The following is a 19096-nucleotide window of genomic DNA, read 5'->3' on the forward strand; positions in this document are numbered from 1 at the left end:
TGAGAGCTTGGTTATCTTACCCTGAGACAGAAGAAATCACTGAAAGGCAAATCTAGAGAAAAGTCTTTGAGCAAGAACAAATGCCTGTGAGTGAGAGCTCACTGGGAGGATCGCCTAAAAGCACAAGGAATACCTTATGGGAGTTTCTAAAGGGCCAGATATTGGTATAACTGCTTCACAAAGCTGTCATTTAAACCCAGTTTGGATATGGCCTGACTGCAGATATTGTACAAATGCAATCATGTAAAAAACTCACAGAACCTTCAGTTTTCTTCTCAAACAGCCATTTCTGAAATAAATCCCAAGAAGTCAACTCCAACATGATTCCTAGGGAAGAAACAAAGCAGCTTCAGTTTTCACACTTTGTTTTCAGTTTCCAGGTGCATATTCTAACCTGTTGAGGAGGTTCATTTTCATTAAACACTATGTATTATAGATATATGTATACAAATATAACACACATACTCTATATACCCATAGTGTGTATATATGTGTGTATATATATTATATATGTGTATATATAATATATATATATATTTTTTTCTTTCTCAGATACTTTTTTTTCCTATATAAAATTGTTGAGATTTTACTGGATGAATGGGTAAAGAAAGAAAAATGTTAAATTTTATATTTCATTTTTAACCAAGTATTTGTTGAGCATTATACCTAGTTGTGACATATCCTAGATAAAATGAAGAAACCATGTCATCTAATAGCTCAAAGCTAAGTAGGGAAGACAGAAACACAAACATAATTACAACAGACTCTGAAAAGTGTACAAATTAGTAGATGCATGAAGTATACTTGTGACCGATATGAGGGGTTTCGGCTAAGTATTCACAGACGGAATACTTGGCCAACTCTTAAAGAATGAGTAGAAGTTCTTTACATATAACTTAAACATAAAACTACCTCAACCTTAAGTACTACAGAATGCATAAATGAGTGCTCTAACAGGGAACAGACTCAAAAAACTTGATATGACCTTGTTTATAAGACTAGATCACCTTACTGATAAACTTAATAGCTCCTTACATATATTCCTTTTTTTCTGACCCTGCATTAGAAATACTGAAATGCATTCTCTCTCTTTGTTCAGCCTCCTTGAACTTATCCACTCTATATATGTATTGAATCAAGAAAACAGTTGGGAATTTCCCTAGAGTTGCTCTCTTTTCAGCATTTATTATTTTCCTTCCTTCAAATAATATCCCATCTGCTTTTGGAAAACTACTAGTTTTGCATTATTGGTTATGCAATTTTGATGATACTGCCTAGGGTTTATTCGCACAGCTCACACTCTTGGCCACAGTGATTGGGGTCAAAGAAAGTTTCCAACAGATTGATTATTTATTGGATGAGTTCACTAATTAATGGATGTATGCAGGCTTAAGCCAATAGGTACATTATATTTTCCTGGCCATCAGGATTGCTACAGGTATTGGCCAATAATTTAGTCCAGTCCTAAAAGTGTGATCCTCAGAACAACTGTTAGACCTGTGAGACAACAGCTTCTCTGAAGTGGGTAGTAGAAGAATGTAAAGGTTGCTGCTTGCTGCTGCTCTTGTACATCCATTGAGAGGCACTATTCAAAGGGTTGAGCTAGCCCGGAGAGCAAGGGACAGCATAAAGAGAAATTCTAATCATTAGAATTAGAGTCTCTAATTAAACTGAACTGCTTTTTTACATTATAGCCAATAATACCTCAGTTTTATTAATCCAATTTAAGTTGAATTGTCAATCACTTAGAGCAGAAAGAGCCCTGACTGATAGACACCATCATCTTTCTGGTCAACTTGTTGCAATTCTTCATTTGCATAAGTTGGTAAACTTTTCACTTCTTAACAGTTGGGATCTTACCAGTCTACAGAGAGGCAGTCTATTTTTATCTATTTTCCACTTGCTTCACAAAATCAGGATGATCCAGGAACTGCCATCTCTGTAATTGACAGCATTTAAGTGTAATACTTTATGATACCTTTTGTCACCTTGTTTCTTTCCTTTATGTTATCTCTTTACTTTTCTGGTTCAGAAAGTCAATTTCCATTTTCACGGGTCTTCCAATGGCCTTCTTTTTGTAAAGCACCTTATTTTTATACAGATATTTTAGCTTTTAAGAAATTGATGTATACAGTTAACATACAGAGCACATTCTTATATTCCATGCTGTTAGGTAGCTACTAAACCGATTTATAGCCTGTCAGAGCAACTATCTCTGAAACCACTTTACCAAAGTTTAAAATTATCTGAAAATAGTAAATTAAAAATAATTACCTGGAAAGAAGTATTCTAACTTACCAATGATCAGATTCACAGGATTGCCACAAATTGGGTATGAATATCTAAAAATAGAAAATGTAATAAAATATACATAATATTATGTATAAAACCGTATTATGCATATGATAACTTCCAAATTTTTTTTTTTTCTGAATCACAAAGTGCTTCAAGGTCATCAACAAAGATTAATTACCATGTTTCTGTGAATTTGTACATGGGCTTCTTGTTTCTTAGAGATTTCTGGTTGACTGCTTGATTGATAAGTTTTATCTTACTTAAATTGACTATGGTGCCATCAGTTTTTTTTTTCCTCACTTCAGTTCTACACATACATATGCATAAAATGTTGGTTATTAGTTATTCCCCTTGCTTTTCCTGCATCATTTATTTTCTTCAATAAGTGGCTTCAGGGAAAAAATAAAACACTGGCTAAGGATTAAAAACAGTTACTTGTTCTCATCCAAGTTACAAATTAGTGTTTATAATTAAACTCCAACCTTAACAATTTCTTTGTTTTGAATCCATCCTGTTGAGTGGTTACAGAATTGTCTAAGTATATTTCTTCTAACCTAATGCTAATAATGTACTGGCTTCTACACCTTTATAATTGTTCATTAGCTTCAAGCAGTATGTTTTGACTTTTATGTCCTTGAAACTATGAAATTATGTTTCTACAATTCAGTTTTTCTAATGTTTCTACTTTACATATAATGTATTATGAATCTGAGATCTGAGGCATTTTTAGAAATTCTGAACTGGAGATATCAGTGTAGTCAGAATAGTGTCAAATGTGTAACCCAAACAACATAATTGGTACTTTGAGGTTGAGGTTGATGTGACATTCTCTTGAACATATTTTAATACTTATGCATACTTAAATTAAAATTTTAACCTCCTGACATTCAAACCAACAAGCCAATCACTATCCAACTAGAGAGACATGTCTTACAAATAAGATGACGCCACAAAAATCATTTGTCTTGAGTCTATGTTCATAGAACAAGAGATTTGAAAAAAGACTAGTTGTTTACTAATATTTTGACAGTGAATTTTTATATTAGAATAGCTTTTCCAATGGATTATACACCCAGAAATCATATCAAATATGTTTGTCTTTATATTGAAAGGCTGCTATCTAAAAATGATGGTATGGCATGTGTTCAAGCTTGACATTCATTTCATTTTACAATTTTATCTTTTTATACAGCAGGTAGGTTTCTGGCTATCCCACACAATATAATGTTTTGTTTCCAGGAAGACTGGATGAGGTAGGCATCTGTATTAGACATACACTATACCTCCCTATCAGAATCTACCTGTCCAGAAGTAGTATTATTTATTGTACCCCTTTTTGATCCTTGTTACCAGCGTCAAAGTAGCAAGGCTTCTGCAAAGCAGCTTAGCTTTGATCGTGGCCAGAGCCAGGTTGGCAGGTGAGATGTTAAAGTTTGTTTTGCCCCAACATGATCTTGTCATGACCCATTTTGGTGTCATACAGCTGAAGGTATGTTTTGGTTGAGGATTCTAACTTCCAGTGAATTCACGCACAGCTGGATCTTCTTGGGAAAAAGGATCATCTTGCAACCCTTCAACAGTATTTTCTACTTACAATCTCATTTAACATTTATCAGAGTGCCAGCTTTGTAGTAAAATGCTGAAGTGAAAATTCTTATGTTTAATAGCAGGCAAAAGTGAAAATTATTGTATCTGACTGAATCTGTCCTTGCAGTGAACAGTTGAAATTTAAATTGGGAAGGTGCCAGAGGCCTATTGGCTACCTTCCATAATTGTCAAGTTCCATGGAATGGAGGAAGTTATTTTAATTCCAAGTAACAAGAATAAATTTGCATCCTGAGATCCAGTGCTGCTACTTAAAACCAAAATACACCAACATTTTATGGCACAGAAATACAGAAGATCCTTCTTGCCAATTGCCTCTGTGTTTATTTACTTCAAGTCCCAGAAGAACAACCCAGATCAGTTTTGCCACTGACATTATAAATAGCATAGCAAATTCATAACGAGTCTTTTCTTCAAAGAACGGAAATGAATCTGAAGTCTGATTAAACTCACAGTGTCCTTGTGACGGAGATGGGAAGAGACAGAGTATTTTGTCTAATTTCAAGTTCAAGAAAGCAAGGAACACAAAAGTTAAGTGGCTGGTGTCCATTTATTCAAGTAAATTTATTCAGAAGTTGAGCCAGAAATAAAGATCAAGTCTCCTGGCCCATGCACTAGGCCCCATGCTGCCTCACAGCTTTCAAAACCATCATTTTCTTGGGAAATGCTAAAAAGCTTTCCCCTACCATACATACTAGATTCAGACACACTGCCATCTACTGACCCACCAAAGGATGTGCCAGCATAAGACATCCTGACCTTCAAGGGAGGGAGGAACACCTTGAGAGGAGTTGAGATCCTGCTTTCTCTTCAGAATACCATCTCCAGGATGCCAATGGGTTGTGTCTACAGTACTATGTAGGAAAGTGCTGCAAGAGGTAAGTGAACTTTGAACATTTCCTCCCCGATCAAGGGATTAGTATTTTGGCACTATTAATATTTATATAATGATGTCACAATGCACTATGTTGTCTATATGTGGGACATCCTTGAAATAACCCCTTTCTCTCAGTACTCTTATTTTGACATATTCGTCTAGGGATTTGAATCGTCTAAGATAGTTTTTCTTTTTCACATAAAACAGTTTGAAGAATGCCATATGATTTTTGTGTTCTCTATTTTGTCTTTCACTGGTGTCCTATAAGATGTGCTAGTTATCCTACATGATGCCAAGAAAGGCATAATAGAAACCAAGCTAAATAGCCCCAGTCCTGTGCTTGTAGAAAAATATCATAAAATGTCCTAAAAGAGCTCTAACAATAGGAGAACTAGGCTACTAAGTATATATTTTCAGCAAGATTCTTTTTTGTTCAGAGCCAAGGTATTTTTTTTCCCAGAAAAAATATCAGTGTCTTTCTTGCCACATCAACTCTTTAGAGCTTGCCTGCATTCTTCCTAGAATAAGAGTAACATTTTCCAGACTTGATCAAGTGATGATGAATACAATTACTGTTTTTGTTCCATTTTTACAGCCAAAAATTAAAGTTATGATGTTTGTCTATTGCTTGTGATTGTACTTAGTTCATTGCCTCTAAGACAGAAGTTAAATTTAAGTATGTGGACCATATATTTCTTTTTTGATGAACATAAATGGATAAAATTAGTATTTTAATATATAATCAGTGTCTATACAACAATCCACATAGTAGCAGAGAAGCATTTGTGCCACGCTGGTTACTTGTCTTCATTTGCTTTAAGATCTCAAGAAAAGTTTATCTCCCAGGATGGTGGTTCATAGGCACTGTGATTGAGGACTATACATAGAAAACTTATTGTGAATATAGAACTTATTTCTATTCTTTCAGGATATGAAATCTTATGTACATGATAATTTAATTGTTTTTATAAAAGAATTGGTTTGGTGTTACAGTTAGTCAAGCAGAACTTATCCTTTGAAGTTTACAGCTTGAAACTCAATTTGAAGAAGACCATTGATTTAATTTGGAATAAATGTCTGTATGTGTCCATCCAAATCTTTACAGAAATGCCTTATTTTGAAGTCTTCTTAGGCAGAAATAAGAAACTGTTGTTTCCAAATTTTTTAAATGTCAAGAGGGTCTCTAAAATTATGACAGAGGTGAGGGATACAAAGAGAGATACATTAAGAATGGAAACATCTGGGAGTTTTACTGACTCAGTGAAACTAGGGCATTGTGAAAACTTTATCGAAAAAATCTACAGAGAGAAAAGTCCAGTTCAGAAATCTGGCCCTCACATATTCAGTCCTTAGTAAAGGCTTATTAGATGTTGCAAGATGAGAGTGAGGTCCAGGAATGGTTAAATGGAAAATGAGAAGATAAAAGGTTATGAGGAGAGAGAGAAGGAATAATAGGAGGGTGCCAAGGCATTTGAACATCTTTGGTATGAGCTTGGACAAGGTGCTAGACATTTGGAAAGCTTATATGAGTTAAACTGCACTACCAAACTTATTGAGAAGCAGTAACAAGAACAAAATGTTCTTTAGCTTTGTTCCATTTAAAGCAGATGGACGTATATCAATCTTTTACAACATGATTATTTATATTTGATTCTTCTCGTAAAATCATCACAAGACATCAAACTGTCAGAATAAAGAGATTTTTTAAATGCTCGCAAAAACTGTTTTCCTGACACTGGAATGGTGAATTAATTCAAGTGTTACCCATATGTTTCTTCTGTTATTCTTTCTTTTAATTTTTTCTGTCCTTATATATTATATAATAACATTATAATATAAAAGATATAACATATAAATAAATAAGAATAATTTCACACAGAATTAAAGGTATTTGTACAAATTAGTATGTTTTGTTTTAGATGAAAGATTAAATAATTGGTTAAATCTCCTAGACCCAGGTGAGGCAGAAGAAACACAGGCAGAGTCTCGCATTCTTGTAGAGTTGAGGAGACAGCTGAGAGTTCCCAGACAAAAGCAGCTAGGGTTCACAGAGCATGAGAGAGGGGACAGCTGCACAGGGAGAAAACTCTGGCAATATCTATCAGGTCTTTCTCAAGTGTTTCAGGAGAGAACTGATCTGCACATGCGTGGGTGAAGTCTACTCAAAACTGAAGAATGAACCTCTGGAAGGACCAAAGGGAACAATTCTTGGAGCTCAGGTTAAGCCAAGAATATTTTATTTTTCTTCACCATCCAGAAGGGTCAATTCATCAAGAGGATATAATATTGCCAAGTATTTATGCAAGTAGTAACAGAGCTTCAAACTACATGAAACAAAAATAGATAAAGCTGCAAGGAGAAAGAGACATATTCAAAAAACAGTTGAAGGTTTCAATATCCCGCTCTCAATAACTGATAGAAAAAGTTACGCTAATTCTATACAAACTCTTCCAAAAATTGAAAAGTATGGAATACTTTCCTAATCAGTTAATGATGCTGGCATTACTCTGACACCAAAACAAACAAACAAAAAAAGCATTATAAGAAAAGAAAACCGGCTGGACACAGTGGCTCACGCCTGTAATCCCAGCACTTTGGGAGGCCGAGGCGGGCGGATCACAAGGTCAGGAGATCAAGAACATCTTGGCCAACATGGTGAAATCCCATCTCCACTAAAAATACAAAAATTAGCCAGGCGTGGTGGCACGCGCTTTTAATCCCAGCTACTCCAGAGGCTGAGACGGAAGAATCACTTGAATCCAGGAGGCGGAGGTTGCAGTGAGCCGAGATTGCACCATTGCACTCCAGCCTGGGCGACAAGAGTGAAACTTCGTCTCAAAAATAAATAAAATAAAATAAAATCAGAGACCGATATTTTGCATGAACATAAGATATAATAATTCCTAACTAAATGTAAAAAAACACAGAATCCAAAAATATGTAAAAAGCATAACGCGTCATTACCAAATATGTATTAACCCAGAAAATGCAAAAGTGGTTTCACATTTGAAATTTATCAATATAATTTACGATGTTAACAGATTAAAAAGAAAAAACGTACAGTAATCTAAGTAGATGCAGGAAAAAACTAAGACAATCAGATTGAACATCTATTTCTGAAAAAACTCTCGGCACATGAGAAAAAGACAGGAACTTGATAAAGAAAATCTACAAAAACCTACATATAATATCCTATTTGTGTTAAGGATTAAATGCTTTTCTCATAAGGTAAGGAACAAGAAAATTTCATTCCCTTTTTTCAACATTGTACAGGAGGATCTAGTTAGTGCACTAAGGCAAGAAAAATAAATAAAATACATTCAGATTGGAAAACAAGTAATTTATTATTATTATTATTATTATTATTATTATTATTATTATTTACGTTCTGGGATAGATGTACAGAACGTGAAGGTTTGTTACACAGGTATACCATGCTATGGCGGTTTGCTGCACCCATCAACAGTCATCTACATTAGGTATTTCTCCTAATGCTATCCTTCCCCTAGCCCCCCACCCACCGACAGGCCCTGGGGTATGATGTTCCCCTCCCTGTGTCCATGTGTTCTCATTGTTCAACTCTCACTTATGAGTGAGAACATGTGGTGTTTGGTTTTCTGTTCCTGTGACAGTTTGCTGAAAATGATGGTTTCCAGCTTCATCCATGTCCCTGCAGAGGACATGGACTCATCCTATTTTATGGCTGTGTAGTATTCCATGGTGTCTATGTGCCACATTTTCTTTATCCAGTCTATCATTGATAGGCATTTGGGTTGGTTGTGAGTCTTTGCTATTGTGAAGAGTCCGGCAATAAACATACGTGTGCATGTGTCTTTATAGTAGAATGATTTATAATCCTTTGGGTATATCCCAGTAATAGGATTGCTGGGTCAAATGATATTTCTGGTTCTAGATCCTTGAGGAATTGCCACATTGTCTTCCACAATGGTTGAACTAATTTACACTCACACCAACAGTGTAAAAATGTTCCTATTTCTCCACATCCTCTCCAGCATCTGTTGTTTCCTGACTGTTTAATGATCACCATTCTAACTGGTGTGAGATGGTATCTCATTGTGGTTTTGATTTATTTTTTTTTTGTTAAGACAAAGTCTAACTCTGTCACCCAGGCTGGAGTGCAGTGGTGCAATCTGGGCTCACTGCAACCCCCGCCTCCGAGTTCAAGCAATTCTCCTGCCTCAGCATCCTGAGTAGCTGGGATTACAGGCATGTACTATCACATGCTGCAAATTTTTGTATTTTTAGTAGAGATGGGGTTTCACCATGTTTAACAGGCTGGTCTTGAACTCTTGACTTCCAATGATCTGCCCACCTCGAGCTCCCAAAGTGTTGGGATTACAGGCTTGAGTCACTGCACCCAGCCGGGGAACAATCAAATATTTTATTTCCAGATATGATCATCTATGTAGAAAATCAACTGACATCTACAAAAAAACTATTAGAAATAATAAGTGAGCTTTGCAAGTTTGCAAGGTGCAAACTTTATATACAATAAATAAATTCTATTTATATATACTAACAATAAACAATGTGAATAGTATTTGTAATAATATACATAAAAATGCCTATTGATAAATGTAATGAAAAATGTAAACAATATAAAGCATTAATGAGAGAAATTAAATGAGATAAAAATAAATAGGGAAGCAGTCCGTATTTATAGATGAGAAGACTCAATATTGTTAAAATAGCAATTCACAAATTGATCCATATTCAATCTGATTTCAGTCAAATCCCAGCAGTTTGTTTCATAGAGGTTGGCAATGTAATTCTAATATTCATATGGAAATTCAGAGAACTTAGAATAGCTCAAATAACTTTGAAAAAGAACATAGTTGAATGACTTACACAAGCTGACTTCAATGCATACTATAAAAGTTGCATTAATCAAGAAAGTATGATATTGGCATCAAGATAGACAAATAGATAAATGGAACAGATTGAAGAATCCAGAAATTGATTTTCAACAAAAGTACAAAGACAATTCAGTGAAGATAGAATAGTCTTTTATAAAAATGATGCTGGATCAATTGAATATTCACATGCAAAAAAATAAAAGAACTTTATACCTTGCATCATGTACAAAAAACTTAAAACTATTAAAATTCCTAGAAGATAACAGTTATCTTGAATTAGGCAAAGATTTCTTATATAAAGTCACTAAAGCCACACATATATATGAGAAAAAGATTAATAAATTATATGTCATCAAAATTAAGTATGTTTGTTGATCAAAAGACACTGCTAAGAGAATGAAAAGGAAAGCCACAGACCAGAAGGAAATATTTGCAATTCACATCGTTAGTAAATGATTTGTATGTTGAATATATAAAGAACTTTCAAAATAAGAAACAAACAAAAAACATATTAAATTAAGGGCAAAATTTTGAACTGACTCTTTAAAAATGATATGAATGCCAACTAAACACATACAAGTATGCTGAAATTATTAATCATTACGGAAACTGAAACTAAATTTAGAATGAGATATCTCTACACATCTAGTAGAATGTTTACAATAAAACAAAACTGACCCCACCAAGTGTTGTGAAAGATATGAAGCCATTTATTTCATTCATAGGTATTTATAGAAGATAAGCAAAAACATGTCCATAGACAAGGTTGTTCATAGCAACATTATATGTAATCCACAATACCTGGAAACAACCCAAATTTCCATCAATAGATGAATGTGTAAACACATTTCAGCATAATGAATTACTGCTCAGAAAGAAAAATGAATGAACTAATGATATGCAAAAGGACGTATAATGAGATTCAGGAAACAGTGTCTCAAATATGGCATCTTGACATATTGAAGAAAAGCACAGAAGCAGACATGTGACTCTGAACTTACCCAACCCTCACCTTCTTCTCTTAAACAGGTCATGAGACCTTCATGTGAGAGCTGCTCTCCCTGTACCTTGAGGAAAGAAACCTCTTTCTCTCTGAAGATGAACAGTCACACAGAAGTATCTGAATAAACACGTCTTACTAAGTTTCCCCCAGTTTATTATTATTAGATCACACCCCCTTTGTCCAGTATATCCACTTTTCATCAAACCTAGTATAAAATACAGTTGGCCCTTGAACAACATGGGGGTGCTACAAGCACTAACTCGCTACACAATAGGAAAACAGCATATAACCTTTGACTCACCCCAACTTAACTACTAATAGCCTACTGTTGACGAGAAGAAGCCTTGTCGATAATACAGATAGTTGATGAACATGTATTTTGTGTGTTAATGTATAATACAATGTATTATTACAATCCAGTAAGCTAGGAAACACAAAATATTGTTAAGAAAATCATAAGAAAGAAAATACATTTATAGTACTGTATTTGCTTATGCTGTGAGTTTACCTCATGTGTTTACAAGATGAATCGTCTGTCTGAAATGATGAACAAAGGCAGCTGCAGACCTCTATCTAGAGCACATGTCAAGCAATTCAACTTTTGCTTAAAATTCCATGACTTTTCTCCACTTCTTAGGGGCACCTCCAGCAGCACTAGTGGCTCTAGCGGCACTTTGTGTGGTTCCGTTATTAAAGATTTAAGGTATTGCACTAAACAAGATGAAACATACACAAGAACTGCAAAACATCACTTTTTACTGCAATATGCAATTTACTGGAGAGATCAACTGCTCACTGGAAGATGATTCGCCTCACCTAGCATTTTAAGCAGATACATGCAACACTTATTAATAAGAGGAGTTGACTGCAAACATATTGCAGTGGTACAGTATGTACTACACATAATTTATGCAGTTATAATTTAATATCACGTTTTTATATTTGTTTATATTTCTCTCTACTATATATAGCTGTGCTACATATGGTCTGTGTGAGCGAAAGTTTTGATAAGTTTTACTTTTTGCAATAGATTTGTGTACATTTTGTGAGAATTGATGAAATATACTAGTATCTACGTATGTTTTTTTCATTTTTGACATAGCTTTTCTTTTGACATTTCTAGACTATGCAGTTCATCTGGGAGTTTTTCAAAATCTTGCAAATTTCTAAAAAGTTTTTTAATATATTGGTCGAAAAAATTTCCATGTCTAAGTGGATCTGCACAATTCAAACTTGTTCTAGAGTCAATTTCATACCCAAGTTTAACTGTTTATTTTGGTTTTCATATCCTTATGAGGATTCTCGTGTCATGTAAAATATATTGCATGGTTGTAGGTATGTGCTCTACCCTGAGAAGAACATAGGCCATTTGTTTCCACCCAGGAGTCTTAGTTTTTAGATATGCATATGCCAACCTGAGAGGTACTGAACTAACGCAGCCATGCTTTGTGTGTTCTAGCCCCGTTTGAAAGTTCTTTTTTGTCTAAGGAAAGGAAAACAATTCTCAGAGAACGCATCTAGAATAACATCCCTGCACTTTCTTATGAGGAAGAGAAAGTTGCTTGTTGAAGACTTTGGAGACAGAAGTTTTAAGGTGCTAAGAAAGAAAAGTAGATCACTCTATTTTTTCTCTCACAAAGCTGTGTCTAATTTCCACACAATATGAAAGTCGTATCTCTTATGTTACTACTAATCTACATGCCATGTTCTACCTTGTGTTTTTATTACCTTTTTTTATTTTTTTATTTCAATAGGTTTTTGAGGAACAGGTGGTGTTTGGTTACATGAATAAGTACTTTAGCCATGATTTCTGAGATTTTGGTGCACCCATCACCCGAATGGTGTACACTGTACTCAATGTATAGTCTTATTCCTGGCCACGCCCCACCCTTTCACCTGAGTCCCCAAAGCCCAATGTATCATTCTTATGCCTTTGCTTCCTCATAGCTTAGCTCCCACATATGAGTGAGAACATTTGATGTTTGGTTTTCCATTCCTGAGTTACTTTACTTAGAATAATAGCCTACAATTCCATCCAGGTTGCTGTGAGTGCCATTATTTTGTTCCTTTTTATGGTTCAGTAGTATCCCATGGTATATATATACACACATACATACATACAACATTTTATTTATCCACTCTTTGATGGGCATTTGGACTGGTTCCCTGTTTTTGCAATTGCAAATTGTGCTGCTATAAACGTGCATGTGTAAGTATCTTTTTTTGTGTAAAATTACCTCTTTTTTTCTGGGTAGATACCTAGTCGTGTGATTGCTGGATCAATGGTAGATCTACTTTTAGTTCTTTAAGGAATCTCCACACTGTTTTCCATAGTAGTTGTACTAGTTTACACTTCCATCAACTGTGTAAAAGTGATCCCTCCTCACTGCATCCATGACAACATTGATTATTTTTGATTTTTTTATTATGGCCATTCTTGCCGAAGTGAGGTGGTATTGCATTGTGGTTTTGAATTTGCATTTCCTGATACTGATGTTGAGCATTTTTCCATATGCATTTTGATAGGATTGTTTGTTTTCTTCTCGCCTATTTGTCTGAGTTCTTTGTAGATTCTGGACATTAGTTGTTATACTGTTTCCATGTGTTTGGACAAATGTATAATAATATGCATCCATCATTATAGCATCATAGAGAGAATTTTCACCACCCTAAAAAAATCCTGTCTGCTTTGATTATTCATCCCTTCCTTCTTCCTCACCCCTGGAAAACACTAATTATTTTACCGTCTCCATAGTTTTGCCTTTTCTAGAATGTTATATAGTTGGAATCATACAATATGTAACCTTTTAAGCTTAGCTTTTTTCACTTAGTAATATTCATTTAAGTTTTCTCCATGCCTTTTTATGGATTGATAGCTCATTCCTTTTCAGCACTGACTATTCCATTGTCTAGATGTAACACGGTTTATTAACCTACTGATGTCTTGATTGATTCCAGTTTCAGGAAATTATGGATAAAACTGCCATACGAATCTATGTGCAGGTTTTTCAATGGATGTATGTTTTCATTTTCTTCAGGTAAATACCAAGGAACACAAGTGCTGGTTCACATGGTAACAATATGTTTAGATTTGTAAGAGACTGTCAAACCGTCTCCCAAAGAGGCAGTACCATTTTGCATTCCCACCAGCAATGAATGAAGAGTTCCTGTTTCTCTGATCCGTGGGGATGCTCCTTGACTTACGATAGGGCTATGTCTGAACAAACCTATGGTAAGCTGAAAATGTAAGTCAAATGTGTGTTTTTGACTGAGAGTACTTTCAACTTACCATGGATTTGTCCAGACATGATCCCATCATAAATTGAGGAACGTACTGAATGTGTATCACTTTCTTTTTTTTTTTTTTTTTTTTTTTTTTTTTTGAGACGGAGTCTCGCTCTGTCGCCCAAGCTGGAGTGCAGTGGCGCGATCCTGGCTCACTGCAAGCTCCGCCTCCTGGGTTCACGCCATTCTCCTGCCTCAGCCTCCCGAGTAGCTGGAACTACAGGCGCCCGCCACTGCGCCCGGCTCATTTTTTGTATTTTTAGTAGAGACGGGGTTTCACCATGGTCTCGATCTCCTGACCTTGTGATCCGCCCGCCTCGGCCTCCCAAAGTGCTGGGATTACAGGCGTGAGCCACCGCGCCCGGCCCCTGAATGTGTATCACTTTCACAACATCATAAAGTGAAAAAAAAATAAATCTTAAGTTGAAACATTGTAAGTAGGAAACCATCTGTATTTGGTATTCACAGTGTTCCAAATTTTGGCCACTTTAACAGGTAAGTAATGGTATCTCCCTAGCATTTTAATTTGCATTTCCCTGATGACATATGATGTGGATGTGAAGTATCTTTTCTTTTTTTTTCTTTTTTTTTTTTTTGATATAGGGTCTCACCCGGTCACCCAGGCTGGAGTGCACTGGTAACTCACTGCAGCCTCTAACTCCTGGTTTCAAGTCATCCTCCTACCTCAACCTTTCAAGCAGCTGGAACTATAAGCACATGCCACTTGATGTCTGGCTTATCTATTTATTTATTGGTAGAGACAGGGTCTTGCTTTGTTGCCCAGTCTAGGCTTGAACTCCTGGCCTTCAGTAGTCCACCCACCCCAGCTTCCCAAAATGCTGTGATTATAGGTATAAGCCACATGCCAGGACTCCTGGAGTATCTTTTCATGTGCTTATTTGCCATTTGTGTATCTTCTTTGGTGAAGTATCTGTTAATATCGTTTTTAAGAGTTATTTGTATATTTTGGATAAAAATCTTATCAGATATGTCTTTTGCAACTATTCTGCCCCAGTCTTGTCTTTTTATTCTCTTAACAGTGTCTTTCACAGACCAGAAAATTTTAGTTATAATAAAGTTCAGCTTATTAATACCTTCTTTCAATTATCATGGCTTTGGTGTTATATCTAAAGAAATTATAGCCAAACCCAAGGCAATCTAGATTTTCTTTCTCTTATCTTCTAGTGGTTTTATAGCTTTATGTTTTACCTTTAGGTTTATGTCCATTTTCAGTTAGTTTTTGTGAAGAGTGTGAGGTCTATGTCCAGATTCATTTTTTGCATGTGAATGTCCAGTTGTTCCAGTGCCACTTGTTGAAAAGACTATGTTTTCTCCTTTGTATTGACTTTGCTCTTTTGTCAAAGATCAGTTGACTATACTTATGTGGGTCTATTTATGGGTTCTCTGTTGTATTCCATTGATCTATTTGTCTATCCCTTCATCAGTACCACACAGTCTTGATTAATATAGCTTTATAGTAAGCCCTGAAGTTGGGTAGTATCAGTCCTCCAACTTTGTTCTTCTTCAATATTGTGCTGGCTATTGTGAGTCTTTTGCTTTATACAAATTTTAGAATAAGTTTGTTGATATCAACAGAACAACTATCTAAGATTTTAATTGGGAGTGCATTCAATCAATAAATCAAATTGAGAACTGACATCTTGATAATATTGTCTTGCTATTCATGAATATGGAGAATCTCTCCATTTGTTTCGTTATACTGTTTTCTATACCTAAACACAGTTTTTCTGATGTAGATATAGTACATATTTTGTCAGATTTATGCATAAGTATCTCCTTTTGTGGGTGCTATTCATGAATATGGAATATCTCTCCATTTGTTTTGTTATACTGTTTGCTATACCTCAGCACAGTTTTTCTGATACAGATATCGTACATATTTTGTCAGATTTATGCATAAGTATTTCCTTTTGTGGGTGCCAGTGGAAATGGCATTGTGTTTTTAATTTCAAATTCTACTTGTTCATTGCTGGCATAAAGGAATGTGAATTGGCTTTTTGTGTATTAATCTTGTATCTTATATCTTACAACCTTGCTATCATTTCTTATTAGTTTTAGAAGGTGTTTCTTCTTGTCGAGTCTTTCAAGAATTGACTTTCAAGAATTTCAAGATATTCTACATAAACAATCATATCGAATCATATCATCTGTGAACAAAAACAGTTTTATTTATTCCTTACCAATCAGTATAGCATTTTTTTCTTTTTTTTGTTGTTGTTGTTGCTGTGTGTATTTTTTTTTTTTTTAAGACGGGGTCTTGCTTGGTCACTCAGGTGGTAGTGATGTGATTGCAGCTCACTGCAGCCTTGACCTCCCGGGCTCGAGTGATCCTCTTGCCTCAGCTTCCCAAGTAGCTGGAACTACAGGCACATACCACCATGCTTGGCAAGTTTTTGTGCTTTTTTGTAGAGATGGGATTTCATCACGTTGCCCAGGCTAGTCTCAAACTCCTGGACTCAAGCAATCTGCCTGCCTCAGCCTCTCAAAGTGCTGGGATTACAGGAATGAGCTATCGTGCCCTGCATCCCCCTACCCCCTCCCATCGCCTTTTTTTTTTTTTTTTTTTTTTTTTTGGTCTTATTGCATTAGCTACAACTTCCAATATGACTTTGAAAAGTAATCATGACAGGAGATATCCTGCCTTGTTCCTCATCTTGTGGAAAATCTAGCTTTGCACTATTAAGTATGTTAGCTATAGATTTTTTTTGCAGCTATACTTATCAATTTGAGGAAGTTTCTCTCTAAGTTTACTGAGGTTTTTTTTTTTTTATCATGAATGAGTATTGAATTTCATCAAATGCTTTTTCAGCATATATTAATATGATCATGAGATTTAAATTATTTATCTTATTGTAATGGATAACATTAATTGATTTTTGACTGTTGAACCAGCCTTGCACACTTGGGGTAAATTCCTCTTGGTCATGTATATTATCCTTTTTGTACTTAAAAAAATTCAATTTGCTAACATTTTTTTGAGTATTTTTGCATCTATGTTTATGAGCGATATTGACCTGTAGTTTCCTTGTCTTGTAATGTCACTGTCTAATTTTGGTTTTAGGGTGATGCTGTCCTCATAGAATGAAAGTCGAAAGTATTCCTTATGCTTTTATCTTCTCAAAAAGTTTGTAGAGAATTGGTATTGTTTCTTCCTTCAGTGTTTGGTAGAATTCGCCAATGAATATATATGGGCTGGTATCTTGGAAGGTTATTAATTGTTGATTCAATTTCTTTAATGAACATAGGCCCATTCAGATAGTCTGTTTCTTCTTGTGTGTGTGGTTGACAGATTCTTTCACTAGTGTGTTGACTATTTGGTATAGTCAGTGGGTATAGGTTACAGGTGTTTTCATATATTTATTTTTCTTTTTTAAAGAAATATCCACTTGACATTATCTCTATCCTTTCTATCAATCTGATTTATAAAGATAACAGCCATTTACTTACCTGCATAGGGTACTAAAAGCCTGGTAGAGAGTGTTTCTGGGAGTTCATAAAAGAAAGAAAATAGTAGACTAAGCATCAAAGACATTTAGTGATTTTGATTGTACAAGAAATGTAAAAGGTGGGATTTCAGAGCTAGTGCAGTGGCTCATTGGTGAGATGACTGACCTTAATTATTTCTGCTTTTTCTTCTTTCATTCTTACCTGTAAATTTCTGTTTAGTCTACCTGTTTTGTTTTCTCTATTGCATTCCACTGCATTTGGTTTTCTAAACTCTCCTGGCAGTAAATCTGCTGCCTTCTGTTAGAATGGGAAGGGGCAGTGAGCCAGAAGTTTTGAAGGTACAGCTATTTCATAGACGCATTTGAAACTCTTCCTCCTGGTTTGTTGTTGTTGTTGTTGGTGGTGGTGGTGGTATTGGTGGTGCTGGTTTGTTGTTTGTTTGTTTGTTTACGGTTCTACACTTCTTCCCCATATTCAGTGCATAGAAAATCATGTACTTGAGCCTCCAATTAATGAGACTCATTGGGAATCTGTGGACCCAGTTAACTTGATTCTTGTGGTTTTCTCCCACAAGTACTTAGCAAAGGTGTGAAAGCTGAAACCCAAATCATTCTTACTATTCATGTACATTTAAAGTTGTGATCTCTGGATTCAACTGCCATGTTTTCCCTTGTTGTTCTTACCCTTGTGAGTTTTAAAATCAATTTAATAATATTTTAATTGGACTAAAGGATAAAGATTGAGATAATGCATGTGTTCAACTTATCATATTCATGCAAAACATATTTTTTCTTATTTCAAAAATTTAACTTTGTCCTACTCTTTTAAAAAAAGCTACATCTAAGCTCACGAAACAGAAGTTACATACAGTTAAGTAACAGATAGTTAAGTCTCTCACATTTAATCAACAGAATCACATGGTGTTTGTTAAACATCCAGATTCCCAATTCCTCTATACATTCTAATTTAGAAGTCCTGGGTATGGTTAGGTATTTTTTTCTTTTAATTGAATCTTATGTTCAGACAAATTTGTTAAGCATGACTATATCAGTGTTTTCCAATTCTACTGATAATACAAATTACCTAGGATGCTTGTTAAAAGATCCCTGGGTCTCATCTCAAATTCACTGAATCAGAATCTCTAGGGGAGGATCCTGAAAATATGTTTGTTCTAATAAGCCCTGAAGGTGACTATTATCAGGAAGGAATTTTAAGAAATGGTGTTCTAGATAAGTAGTAAGGTCAAGAATGACAAACAAGTTTTAATATGTCTGACCATTTTAATTGGCAGTGACTATGGAAGGTTGTGCTGAGAACTCTGAAGCCTTGCTGTGACTTTTTGTGAAGAGTTTTGTTATCAACTCGCAGGCGCTCATATAAGAAAATAATTTATTTTTAAATATAATTATTCTACAAATGCCTATTATTTGCTGTGTGCCAAGCACTGTAGGTGCTAAGGATAGTCATGATGCTCACGAAAACTAATAATTGCTATACTGCAATTTAGAGTCTAATATAGAAGACAGGCATTCATCAAGCAATCACACCATTATGTAATTATAAAATATGATAATTGCTAAGAAGGAAAATTATAGGATATGTTATTAGCATATGATAGGAAGATCTGATTTAGTTTAGAGATTTAATGACTTTTTTCTAAAGAAGATGGGCAATATATGTGAAACG

General features: G+C 35.1%; 1 long non-coding RNA gene across 2 annotated transcripts in view; it reads left to right on the forward strand.

Annotated features, from left to right (window-relative positions):
- The first annotated feature begins 626 nt into the window (after positions 1-626).
- Positions 627-19096, forward strand: part of LOC103877861 — a 93214-nt gene continuing 74744 nt past the window's right edge. Inside the window, exons 1-3 of one of the 2 annotated variants that reach the window (XR_001895085.3) lie at positions 627-4778; positions 10684-12251; positions 13696-13889. This is a non-coding gene — a long non-coding RNA (uncharacterized LOC103877861). The remainder of the gene's footprint in view (positions 4779-10683; positions 12252-13695; positions 13890-19096) is intronic. The other variant, XR_001895081.3, reaches the window with a different exon arrangement.

The sequence above is a fragment of the Papio anubis genome, chromosome 12 (genome assembly GCF_008728515.1).
Source record: "Papio anubis isolate 15944 chromosome 12, Panubis1.0, whole genome shotgun sequence".
Lineage (NCBI taxonomy): Eukaryota > Metazoa > Chordata > Mammalia > Primates > Cercopithecidae > Papio > Papio anubis.